We start from the raw sequence: 13,426 nt of genomic DNA, 5'->3' as shown, positions 1-13,426 counted from the left end.
TTCCCACCTGCACAGGTGACAGCACGCACCTGTGTGCTGTGTGGGGCTGGTGGTCAATGAGACTGGCTTGCCAGAGCACACCCCTGTCTTCTGCATCCTGGCTTGGCCACAGGCTTTGAGCCCTCCCCATGCAACCAGAAGCCTTCTCAGTGCTGGAGGGACCTGGGACCCCAGAGTCCTATTTGCCACAGAGGACCACTTATCTGACCTTGAATTACACATTCGGGAGTGGTGGGTTGATTAATGTCTGCGCCCACCCAGGCTCCTGGGGGATTGGCTCACATAAAGCGGCCCCAGCCCAAGGGGCTCAGAGGCCGGCTGGTTTGTGGACAGGACCTCAGGCCTGCTGGTGCCTTGCTTGGTGCATCCTCTGGAGAAGGCATCCTGGCTCCAAGCAACGTGGAGAGTGGGAGCTCGAGTCAGTTGTCCAGCAGATACGGGCTGAATGCTTTTTAGACAAAACATCTCCCAAGGCAGTTTCATAATCTGCCTTGTAATGCAGATTTAGACAACTTTTTACGAATGCGCTTTTTAAAATAGGCCTTAATGGATCTTTGCAGTAGTTACAGTCCATTGTGTAAATGCAAGCAGAAGGCTTTTTGAAAACATGTATTATTGATCAGAAAGGCAGCAGCAATTAGAAGCCAGTGTGTCGTATTGTTCAATACACACTTCCTATACAGCCCTGCCGTGCCCACTCATAACTTTCTGACAAATTATCTTGTCACTAGGAAGCCCTTTCTTTTCCTTTTTGCTTCTGTGAGTGAAAGAGCGCCCCCCGATTTGTTATTAGCTGGAGGTAAGCTCAATGAAAAATTAAGCTCACCTTTGCCATTGCAAAACCTATTTACAACTTCTCCTTGGGCTTCTCAACTACAACCAGGTCTGAGCTGGAGGGGCTACAGAGTGGCCACAGAGGAGCCACTTCGAAGGAGGAACCCTGGCATCCAAGGCCACCATGAGCTGCCATTCAGCGGGGTTCCAGGGAGGAAGTGTGCCCCTGCCGGCTCCCAGCGTCCTCAGCATTTCTCCTCTTCAGTCGCCAAACCCAAAATGACCACTGAAGATTTGTTTTTTGCTCCGACACTGGTAGGAGAATCTCTCTTTCCCCCATTCTGCACAATTGCCCTTCGTCCTTCTTGAAAAGCCCACTTATTTATTTGACAGATATCTCCTGGGCCCTTGCTATATTCCAGGCACCATTTTTGGAAACAGAGATGTTACAGTGAAGAAAACCGAGTCCCTCCATTCCCCGTACATCTAGGGGACAATCTCCCGAACTCAAGGCACGTGTGCAGGGGTCTAAGGCAGAAGAGATGTAGGTGATGGTTGTCAGGCCTGGGCGGCCCCGGGAGCTGCCCTTGGGCAAAGAGGGTGGTGCTGGGGGACAGTGCTGCCCTGGAGACACCAGGAGGCGTTGGGAGGCCAGCCAGCCTTGGCTTCCCCGCAGTGCCCCAGCAGGAACAGTCAGGCGTTCACCCTCCCAGCAGAGCATCCTCTCAGCAGCCTCTGGCTGGCCTCCCTGGAAGTTGCAGTGCGCCCTCCGTCCTCTGAGAGAGGTCCTGCCCACAGGACCTTCAGAGGCTCACTTTGGTCCAGGAGGTCTTTTGGAGCCAAAAAACCCTGTGGTGCTTTGGGATGCTGACAAACAGGAAGCCAGTGACTGAATGCCCCAGTGGTGTCTGCAGGCTGCCATGGGCCCAGGATGGAGGTGGCTGTGGCTCTGGTGAGGTCTGTATCTGCCAGGGCCCTCCAGGCCTGTGGGTGCCCTGGGGAGCCTGCCTTGCTCCACACTCAGAAGCTGCTGTGAGCTGCAGGGACAGGAGGGAACTGTAAGCTGCCTGCCGGCTACCCTCCTTTCCTCCCTCCTGCTTGCCCTTGGGTGTGGGGTGCAGGGTGCAGGTAGTGCGTGGTTTCCAGCCCCTGTGTCTACAGAGGGTCCAGTCACTTGGTACTTGCTCAGGTACTGCAGTGGGCCCAGGCACTTGGTACCCCTTCCGGCTCTCCTGCAGGCCTTTGTTGCTTTGGAAGCCCTGGGGCTGGTTGCAGGCAGAGCCCTCAGGACTTCCTCTCCAGCCCCTGCACCACGCTGTGCTGCTACCTGAGCTGAGGCCTGCCCAGGGCTTCCCACCATGCCTGGACCCCTCATACAGACCAGAGAGGCCCCTCCCTGCTTGCTCTGTCTCTCCAGGGGAAGGTTCTGCGACGATGACCATGTTGAACTTTGTGCTGCCCGAGCACTTAAAATGTGGCTAGTACGACTGAGGAACTGAATATTTAATTTTATTGAATTGAAAATAATGTAAAATTAAATAGCCACATGTGGCCAGGATACTTATTGAGCAATGCAGCTCTAAAAAACATCTCCGTAGCCTCTCCTTGGGGCGCCTGGGGAAGATGGGCTCCTGCCACCCACCTCCCTGCTGGAAGGAGAGCAGAGAAGCAGCCAGCTGGATTGTTCCAGGGAACTCTGCTCTTGCAGCGTTCCCTCTGTGCCCCGGCTTCCAGGCAGCTTGAAAATGCACAGCCCTGAGGAGATGGGTGGCACTGCAGGGGCACACCCTGGGCACCCCCTATCTGGAGAGTCTTCTGCTTCCCTCCAGGCCCAGCCCCAAGACTTCCTTCCTACAGCAGTCAGGGCTAGGAGCACAGACACAGCTCAGCCTTGGCAGAGCCCTGCCCTCAGGGGCCTCTTTGGAAAGGGGCTGATGAGCTACTGCATATTAAGAGGCTGATGAAGAGCTGTCAGGGGACTCTGCATGCAGCCAGAGGCCCAGGCCTGATCACTAATGCTGGGACCTCAGCATCCAGCCCTCTCTCCTCTTCCCCAGACTCCCCATCCCTCAGACTCCCCAGGTGTTCCCTGTCCTGGACCCCCACCTGCCTGGGAGGATCTTCCTGGCTCCTCCCAGCCCCTCTGTTGTCCAACTCCTACTCATCACTCAGAAGTCACCTCTTCCCACCCTGCTTAGATGCTCGGCACTGGCGCTGCGTGGAGCCTAGCGCGCCCTAGCTGTGCTGCGTTTCGCTGTGGGCTGAGGGAGGCCTTGCAATGTCTGTGGCCCCAGACTCCCTGCATCACTCTTCATTGTTGTCTGTTCCCTGGTCTGTCTCGTGTGCCCGGTCTGCCTGCGTGGGTTCAGGTGCGTTGACTGCTGAACTCCCAGCATCTAGGGCAGCTGGGGACCTGGTGAGGATTCCTAGCTGCTGTTCAAATGTCTGCCAGGAGAATGCCCTCTGGGCAGGGAGGACAGCCTGGGTCCAGCCAGGAGTATGCTCAGCAGGTGGGGAGTGCAGGGGTCTGCTGGGAGCATCTGTCCGCTGCCTCACTCTCTGCAGCCCCTTGATGCACGCTCACCCGCTCCTCCGAGCCCCTTCTTCCTGGCCGGCCTGGCTCTGCGCGGATGGAAGCCATCTATAAACATCAGGGGAAGGAGCGACGCGACCAGGGGCTTGAGCTGAAAACAACTTGCAGGGAGAGAACAAGGCGCCCAAATAAATCACCCGGGGCCCGACATTTGGAGCGTTTGCGTTGGAGACCAAACACAGATGCCCTTTAGATAAATACATTTTTGAGAAGCGTTCTGCAGGAGAACTTTATGACTTTAATAGGTTTTTGGTGTCAGACAAGCATCAGGAAGTGTTTTGTGGAGAGAGTTTCTCTAAAAAGCACAGAAACATTCTTCTCCCTCTGGCCCTTTAAACATAAGGATACGATAATCCCAGCAAGGGGAGGGGCTTCCTTTTCTAGGTTCCTTTGGGATTTGCCCAGGGCTGGGATTGCTCAGCTGAGAATGTTCTGGAAGGTTTGGAAGACCTCAGTGCTCCAGGCCAGCAGGGGGTGGGGGATCAGGGGTGGGGGTCTCTCTGGAACCTGATTTAGAAGCTTAGAAACATCTTGCTTACCCAGAACAACTCCCCTTCCCTCCCAGCTGTGCCCCGCCCCGACCCCCAGAGGAGCCTGGGCCTGCGGTCCTAGGGGATAAGAAGGGCTCTGTGTGGAGGACATTGGTCCTGCTGAGGCTTCCAGAGGTTGGCAATTTTCTGTAGATTGGATACTTTACAAAGTTCCCCAGGATGAAGCCCAGGAGTGCGGAGGTGAGCTCACTGTGGGCCCTGAGCCAGTGAGAGGAGACGCTAGGAGAAGGTCAGATGCAATCATGTCTGGAAGCTTCTCCTTCCGGCTTAGAGATGGGCCCCCACCCTCCTGCCCACCCGTCCATCCTGGGCCCTGCCCAGGGTCCTGCAGCCGCCCTTTGCCCAGTTTAGGCCTGGATACCAAGCGGCCGCTGGTGGGGCTGGCTCCATCCTGCCTGAGCTGATCTACTCTCAGCCTCCCAGCCCCAGGATGGAGCTGAGCTGTGAGGGTGTGGGTGCCCTCCTGGAATTGCAGCCCCAATTGCAACTCATCTTCGAGTGAGGCTGGCATCTAAGCACTACACACCAGATCGTCCGTGCTGTGGCTTGGGGCCAGTTTGGGTGGGTGGTTCTAGGGCCAGGCTGGGCTGACTGCACGCTTGTTTTCTAGGCCCGGTGGGACGGGTGTCTGCACTGTTTTCCAGGACCCCTCCTGAGGGCTGCAGAAAGCTTCCAGGCCTCCATGTTGATGGCAGAGGGGGCGAGGCAGCTCACCCTCCGCCCTGCTGACTTCTATGCAATTTGGGGCCACGTTTTCAACAGCTCCAGCGCTGGAGCCAAGAAAAAGTCGGCCTAAGGTTTCCACCTCTGTGGGTATCCTGCCTCCCTGGGTCTGGCCCTCAGGGCCTGCCTCAAACCCTCACCCACCCAGCCCTGCACTCATGGGGACCTAGGCACCCTCCTGGGTGGGAGGTGGTGCGCACCGGGTTGGGACGGGGTCAGGACAGGGTTGTGTGTGAACAGCCGCTCTGGTCGATTCATCCCAGGCTGTAAATGAGGGGTAGGTGTAGAGAGGCCCGCATTGGGAAGTGAAATGTTTCCCTCCTCCTTCTTCTCCTAGGGGCCCAAACTCACCTCCTCAGCCCCTGAGACTTACCCAGAACCTCATCAGGAGACCAGCTAACGGAAGGATGAGAACAGTTGGAGGATCTTCTAAAGCTTTTCTCTTGCCTCATAATTTATTTCCTTGCAGAATCCAGCCCCTCAGATGCAGCTGATGTCTTAGCCACCACACACAGCAACCTTTTTTGTCTTCACAGTTGTGTCTGAAGCAGCTTCCAACTAAATAAAAGCAGCTCCGTAAAGGACACGACATTGAGACTCTCGTGACCTGTGCCAGGTGGGAGGAAGTGACCTCTGCTCTATTTCCCAGCCCTGATACCCAGCCTGGCATGGGCAGGAGCTGTTGCCTGGTTACCCATTTGCATTTGTAATTTATCAGCGTTCTCCAAATCATAAAGGTTTGGGTTTTAGTTATGCATGTCTGGCCCCTGGAAGAAAGGCTGAATGAGATACCTCAGGGAGGTAAAACTTTGGTCCCTGAATCATCTCTTCTAGACAAAGAGGCAGCCCTCTTTTTTGGGGGGTGAGAACAGCTGGTGGAGATCCTCCCTACCATGTGGGCAAGTAGGCAGCCCAGGACTGGCCCCTCCAATTCACTCAGCTCACAGCATCCCCAGGTGGCAGCAACATCCCTATCTTACAGGTGAGCTAACTGAGGCTCCAGCTCAGGTGTTTCTTCTCTGGGGCCCTCGAGCCACCCTGCTCATGGTTCCCAAGCGCCAGTGGAGGCTGGTCACCAGGCCCCAGGATGGGATGTGGGGTGTGGGCCGGGGTGTACACTTGCCATGAGCTCCCAGTGGCTGGGGTGCTGCTGGCTCCACATTTGGGCCCACACTTGAGATCCACTGCTCTCATCCACTGTAGGATGGGAGAGGGACAGGTGAAGGTCTCAGAGTGGAGGCACTCCCCCACCTACTGGCAGCATGTCCAGCTTGGCCAGGCATCCCCGGAGCTGCCGAGCCCCCCTTCCATCCTCCTCCCCATGTTCCTCTCTGTTCCCAGCCTCAGTGCCCTGGACTTATGCCCCTGGCCCTGGCCTTACTGGTCAGCGGGGAAGGACGCTCCTAGAACACACCACACCACACTCTGCAGAGACTTGGGTTTGCAGACAGCTCTCGGCCTTCTGACACCCGTTTTTTCAGCTGGATTCCCCATGCAAGGCCCAGAGCCCTTGGAAGCCACCCATCCAGTGCCTCTGCCACCCCAGCAAAAAGGGTGGCCATTTCTGTAATCTAGGCCTGGATCCCACCCAAGATAATCCATGACCCTATACAGTACTGAGTGTCAGGGAATCTATAGCAAGTGCATTGCCTTCACCTGCAAAATGGCTGCAGCGACAGTCCCACCTCACTCCGAGTCGGGGCACAGATTCCGTGAGATGTGGGAGGGGAGGCCTCAGCACAGAGCAAGGGCTGATGAGCTGGGGGTGGTCACTTGCTGAAGGCTCACTTAGAGCCTGTGTGAGGCCAAAGCTGGGCCTGGGAGGCTGGGAGGAGAGGGAGGATGAGGGACAGCTAGGGGGCCCTGCCCCTTTAGTTGAGGCTCCCAGGCAGCTGCAGACCCCACTCCCAGGTGACGGCGGCGCTGGCAGTGACTCCAGCCGGTCTGCGCGTTATTTCCAGACTGAGTCTTTGGAGCAAAGGAATTTTCCTTCTTTAATGAAAACCTTGCAGCCAGGGAAGCCCCCCACTAAATGACTGATACTTAACAGATATGCACTTCTCAGAAATGTCTCCTAGTCAATGAAGAAGAGATAATAGTCAGTGGAATAAAAATTAATCTGGCCACTATAGGAATTAATATAAAAACATCAGATGCAGGACTTATAAGGGATGCCACCTCCACCTAACCCTTCCTGGGTTAAATACCCCAGAGATGCTGATTTACATTCTGTGCTGCAGGTCTCTGCCACCATAATCAATAGGAATGAGAAATGGGGCCAGCTGGGCCTGCCCGGCTGGGTGGGGTGGAGGGGAGTGTTCAGGGGGTGGGGAGGCTGCTGGGAGCAGGGGCCCATCTGGGCTGTCCCATCCCCTCCCTCTTCCACACTGGTGAGCTCCAGGCCTGCAGCAGAAGGATTTCCAGAGGCCTGGCCCAGGGCACCTCTCATCAAGCTTCTCCAGGGAAGGAGAAGGCAGGTAAGGGTGGGGCAGGGTGGGGCTGGCTGGTCAGGAGCTGCCTGAGGCCCATGCAGTGGGGCCCCCTCCTGGGGCCTGGGCTTGGAGATGCTCATGGCATTGATAGTCCGGGATCAAGGCTTCTGAGGGCCGCCCACCCACTGAAGGTGCTAGGGAAGAGTGTGTTCCAGCCTCTCTTTGCTTGTAGACAGCTGTCCCCTCCCCATGTCTCTCCTCATGGTCTCCCCTTTGTGTGACCCACCACCACTGTGGCTCCGTGAGAATGATGGGCCCGCACTCCCCACTTCGGGGAAGCTCGCCTGAGCCACTGTTCACTCTGCCATCCCCAGTCTAGGTGCTGCCGATGCCTTCAAGGAGTTGTAAGTCCAAGCCCTTGCTGGCCATGCCTGAGCTGCCTCTCTGCTTTCCCCTGCTGGGAGCGTCAAGCCTCCCCGCGGCTGCAGGGCTGTAAGAGCAGCAAGTTTCCTGCCCTCCTCTTTAGGAGCTGTGCTTGCTCAGCTCTGCCCCATCCTGTGCATACACCACATGGAGCAGAAGGGGAATGGCGGAGGGGTGGGGGCGGTTGAGCTGTGCCACCCGTCCCTCCACCTGGAGGCCCTGGGGGAGACCAGCAAGGGGAGGACAGTGTGTTTATCCCCTACCCCCTCCTGGCAAGGCCCCAGTGCCCCCCACCCCCACACCCAAGTCCCTCTTTCTCAGCCAGGTTTGGAGGTCCAGCACCATCCCCTGAGCTCCTGCTGGGTCAGCCTCTCTCCAGGCCTGTGGGTTCCCCATACTGCCCACACCTCTGCCCCTACAGGAAACCCCAGTCCCTGCTCCCTTCGTGTGCCCTCTGCTTCTGCTGGACCCTGGTCTTACAGCTCCTAGCAAAACCCCCGCAGGGCTAGCTGGTGTTGGGGGGCTCAGTCCTTTGTCCCTGATGATGGGAGAACCAGCCCTTCCCAGTGCTTCTTTGCTGCTGTCTCCTTTGTGTGCCCTGCTCTGAGCAGCCTGGGCAACTCCCATACCCACCGCCCACCCTGGGCTGACCCAGGACAGGCCCCACTTCCCATGCTGGAGTGCTAAGCCCCAGGACCTTAGAATGCGACTGTATTTGGAGCTAAGGTTATTAAAGAGGTAATCAAGGTCAGATGAGGTCGTTAGGGTGGGCCCTGATCCAGTGTGACTGGTATCCTTATAAGAGGGAAATTTGGACACCAATAGACACACAGAGGGGAGACCATGAGGAGAGACATGGGGAGACACAGCTGTCTACGAGTAAGGAGAGGCTGGAATAGACCCTTCCCTAGCACCCTCGTGGGGCGGGTGGCCCTTGGAGGCCTTGATCCCAGACTTCCAGCCCAGGAACTGGGGGGCAGTAAACTTAGCCACCTGGTCTGTGGCCCTTCCTTACAGCAGCCCCAGCAACTCATGTACATTGCAAAGGAATTCACTCTAGGGAATGCAGAGCACCATTTGTTTGTTTGTTTGTTTTGTTTGTTTTTCAGGGAAGTTGGTGTCTTAGATAGGTTTTTTTGTTGTTTAGTTTGTTTTGTTATGGCTTCGTGAATCAGAATTTATTTACTAACAAACAGAGGTTGAGAGGAAGCTGCTGACTGGTGGGAAGGTGGCCGGGTGCTGTCTTGGTGGTGGCCTTGGTAGAGGCTGGTCCGGTGGTTGCTGGGATAGAGGGGCATGGGCTGTGACCTAGGTGGGGAGCTGCAGCCCTCATCTCCAATTGAGGACCCCAAGGACCACGGCGTGGTGGGAACTGCACTCTGCCCTCCCCCTGTTGCTGTCCTGGAGATGTTTTCTGTGCCCATGGATGGCAGGGTGGTTGATCAGGAAGCCTGTGGAGGCCCAGGGGGCAACACCCTCCAGCCAGAGACTGGGGCACGGGCTTGTCCTCCCATATGGTCACAGGTCAATACTGCCTTAATAAAAAGGGCATACGTATTTTAAATAAAACCAAAGACGACTCATCTAATGAAACCCATCGCAGAGGATCCTTAACGCCTGGGGACCCACGCTGCTTGGGGCCAGGCTCTGCTCTCGCGCTGTCCTGTTACTGCTGCTTTTAGAGTGGAGATCTAGAAAGGGCCATTTCTCTACAGGACAGTGCACAGCTTGCCACAGATCTGCAGGAGGGATTCAGAGACCTCACAGCCTTTGGAAAAATAAGCAAATATCTAATTCTGAAGACTAATACTTTTTGGTACTATGAAAACATCTCCCATTAAATAGATACCCCCAGACAGGGCTTCCAGCCTGCAGCGCTTTCCCTCTCACAGACCCTGGTGGCCACGGATCCATGACTCCTGCAGCCGTGAATGTAGCTCTGAGTCCTGCCCCCAGGCCCAAGGAGCTGCTCTCGACCCATCGGAGCCCGCCTAGGATGCAGAACCATCACTGCAGATGGGCTCTGGCCCTCTGCCTGCGTAGGATCTGCACCAGTGATCTGCAGACACAGAAGTCCCAGGGAAGGCCGGGGAATCACCTAGGGCATGTTCTGCCTGTCTAGCGCTGAATGAGAAGCCACCCCCAAGCTGAGTGTCGTAAAGCAACACCATCATTTGCCTTGCTCCTGAGTCTGCGATCCGGGCAGCGCTCCATGCAGTAGCTTGTCTCTGCTCAGCTCTGTCTCATTTAGGGCAGGCAGCTTACGGGCTGGGGCTGGCAACACTGAGCTCCCTCATGCAACTGGTGGCTGGTGGCTGTTGTTGACTGTCGGTTGACTAACAGCTCCCTTGCTGGAGCTGTGGGCCGGGACCACTGGGCTTCCTTACAATGTGGTGGCCAGAGTCATGTTACTGTCTGTGACCCATCATCGGAAGTCACCTAAAACCCTCTCTCCTCTTCATCTCAGCAGTCGTGAAGGCACCCCCAGTTTCAAGGAGAGGGGAAATAGACTCTTCCTCTCAATGAGTGGTGGCCAGATCCTGGGGGAGCACAGAAATACTGCTGTGGCTGTTTCTGGACGATGAGATCTGCAGTCTGCTATGCTGTGGGCTAGAGGTCAGACCCACCAGGGAGTCTGGGCCCAGGGATCAGGTTCCAAAGATGGTTCACCACCAGGAGTTAGGGACAAAGTCCAGAATGCCTCTTCACTACATGGATGTGATCATCTGGCACTGCCCCACAGGGACGTCAGTGTCCATTCTGGCCCTGGGGCCTCATTAGCACAGCGAGACCAGACCCAGACACATCTCAGGGGCCTCAGCTCCCACTGCCTGCAATGCCAGGATACACTGATCTGTGAATCCTTGGAATCTCCTTCAGGAAATGACCCACTCAAAGGGAGGATTTGTCATCCTGGCGCATTGTATACATCTCATCCAACTTCCAGACAAGCCGTAATTCTGTGAGTAATGGCTTGGTGGTGTGAGGTGATGTCATCAGGGCAGACGCTTTGGTGGAGAGGGATGTGTCGCCTGGACACAGCCACCTCCCTCATGGAGCCCCCAGAGCTTACCTACCTCAGAGGAAAGTCAGGGCGGTCAGGCCCTTTCAGCCAGGATGTTCAGCTGGGAGCTGGAGGCAAGGGCATCCATTGAGCTTGGACTTCTATGCCTGTGACACCTGTGCAAGTGATGGACTCCCCAAGCCAGGGTCCCCTGTGCCCCCACGAAGAGGAGCCTGAGGGTGAAGGATGGCTGCTCAGCACACAGGGTGTGATGGAGAATTGCAGGCCCTGGGCCCTGGCCTTGTCCTCCCACTGCCTAGTGTGGGCCACCCGAGGCCTCCACACTCCCTGTCACATGACAGCGCCCACCTTGCAGCAATGTGCATGAAGGGCCCAGGGCCCCCTTTCCTCCTGTGAGGTCCAGCATGCTGCCAGACACATGCGAGGTCCTTGGTCAGCACCTCGGGGTCACAGGACCTGAGGCCTCTCTCTGGCTTCTGACCATTCTCAGAATGGAGTCTGACCTGTGGCCAGGGCTCAGGAACACCTGGTACCTGGAGCTGTCTGCACTGGGGCAGAGTAGGCCATCCGTGTCCAAGTGCTGGGCTGAGTTGCCAAGTGGACCCCAGTGGGGACGATTTCCCCAAAAGTATGTCTAACGATTTATGGTTTTTTGAAGAGACAGGGTCTGTGTCACCTAAGCTGGAGCGCAGTGGTGCAATCACAGCTCACTGTAGCCTCGAACTCCTGGACTCGAGATCCTCTCACCTGAGCCTTCCAGAGTGCTGGGACCATAAGCCTGAGCCACTATGCCTGGCCCAATTTATGACTTTTAGTAATATTTGAAAACATATGTAAAAGAATGAACCTAGCCCCACCCCCTTATGGGACCCCTGAGACCTCGAGGCCAGGCTCTGTGATGTGTCTCTCCTCTCAGACATGGGGCCGAGTCCGGGGAGGGTGTGATTTCCAGGCCGCTGGGCGGAGACAACCAGTACGGCCCCAGCTTCAGGGGCTCGAACCCAGGCTTCCTCACTCCTGCAGAAACCAGCCTTCAGTGTGTCCCAGGATCAGGCTGTAACGTAAGAAAATGCCAGCGAAGTCTTTGGGGGAGGATGGCCATTCTCCTCCTGCGCTGTGAGGGGCTTTCTGAAGTTCACGAGTGTTTATTCAGCACCTGCTGTGAGCTGTGCTGATGCTGTGACAGGGCAGGTGGTGGGGATGAAGCCTGTGACGACAGGGAATGCCCTGCCCTCAAGAGCCTGCATTCTCCTTGAAGGAGACAGACAAAGAGCTGGGCACTGGAGCCGCCTACATGGGGAGTGAGAAGCTTGCAGTGGGGAGGAGAGCTTCACGCCCACTGCTGGGGCCACACTCTTGAGCTGCCCTTCCCCAGAGGCTGCCTGGGCCAGGACTTACTTTTAACGGACGGAAAAGGCAGAAGGGATGGCTGCCACCCCCAAGGCCCCCGTCTGACAGAGGCCTATGGGTTGTCTCACTGGTGCCTGCTCCCTCTCTTGCCTTGCTTGCTTCGATGTCCTCAGCAGCGCTCTGGGGGACTGTGTGCCAGGGACTTGGGGCAGCCCCTGCTACAGTTTGAGAAGGAGCCCATTCCTGCCTTGCAAGGGAGCCTGAGGTGGATGCGGCCCTGAGATGACCCGATCCAGCCGAGCCTGAGCGCAGCCTATGGGAGACCCTGGGCTGGGGGTGGGGGACGTGGCACTGAGCCATGCCCAGGCTCCTGACCCGCAGAAACTAAGACTGCAATGTTCTCTGAAGCGCCTAAGGTTTGGGCTGATTTGTTCCTCAGCACTGGCTAACCAACACCAGGGTGGGTGTGGTTTAAGATGGGATAGCAGGGCAGGAGTTATTTGAGAAATGAGTTGTAGAAGGAAGAGAGGGAATCATGGGACGTGGGGGCGGAGTTGGATTTGGGGACATGTGTTTGAGGGTGCTCAGGAGACCAGGGCGCTGGAGTACAGTGAGGGGGTGAGAGGAGGTGGGGACCAGGGCAGAGAGGAGAAGGGGCTGTGCTGGCATCTGGGCTTCAGCTCACCTTAGGGAAAGGGTGCCTTTAAGACCTCCAGCAGCTGCCATGTTTCCAGGTCCAGGTGGCTGTTGAGTGGTTTGGGTGTGGAGTAGGGTGGCAGTAGAGATGACCAGAGGTGTGAGGTTTATTTCCAAGGTAGACCACAGGTTGGGCGGTGGGGGTGTGAGGGAAGAGGGCTATTTTTGTACCTGAGAAGGTGATGGTGAGCAGGTTTTGGGGAGACCTGGAGGCTGGGGTTCACGGGTGCAGCCCGGAATGTGTATCCATCCTTGAGGTGGAGGGTGCAGAGGTGGGGCCTGGTGTCACGCAGAGTCTGTAGAGTGTGAATAGAGACGAGCACTGGGTCCCCCCACGGGAAGATGGGTAGGAGGTGTGGGGGATGGAGAAGGAGGGAGGGGCCCAGCAGAGGGGTCCTGGAACTCAGGGAGGATGGTGTTTCAAGAGGAGGGCTGAGCCACTGAGTCACCACTGTTGCCAAGCTCTGCCTCAGTTTAGCGAGGTGAGGTTAGTGGTCAGGTGTCACAAAGTCTCTGTGGAGGGCTTAAGCGGGGCAACCCCAGATTGGGCCACATCTCTGGAGCAGTTTTACCATCAAGAGGAGCAAACAAACAAAGCAGTCAAACACACTGTCTTAAAGACAGGGAGGTAACAGTATTTTCGGATATAGACAGGGAGGATCTGGCTAGAGAGGAAACCCGCACGAAGCAGGAGCAAGGGATGGTGGCTGGGATAGTCCCCAGGGAGGCAGGAGCAAGGGATGGCGGTTGGGACAGTCCCCAGGGAGGCAGAGGGAAATGACTGGGCTGGTGCTGGTTGGAAAATCAGAGCGTCTGGTCTTCAGGAAGTTCTAGAGGATGCAGGTGCCTCTGCAGCCTG

Source organism: Pongo abelii, chromosome 8, assembly GCF_028885655.2.
Source record: "Pongo abelii isolate AG06213 chromosome 8, NHGRI_mPonAbe1-v2.0_pri, whole genome shotgun sequence".
NCBI classification, from domain to species: domain Eukaryota; kingdom Metazoa; phylum Chordata; class Mammalia; order Primates; family Hominidae; genus Pongo; species Pongo abelii.
Note: the sequence above shows the minus strand (reverse complement) of the source record.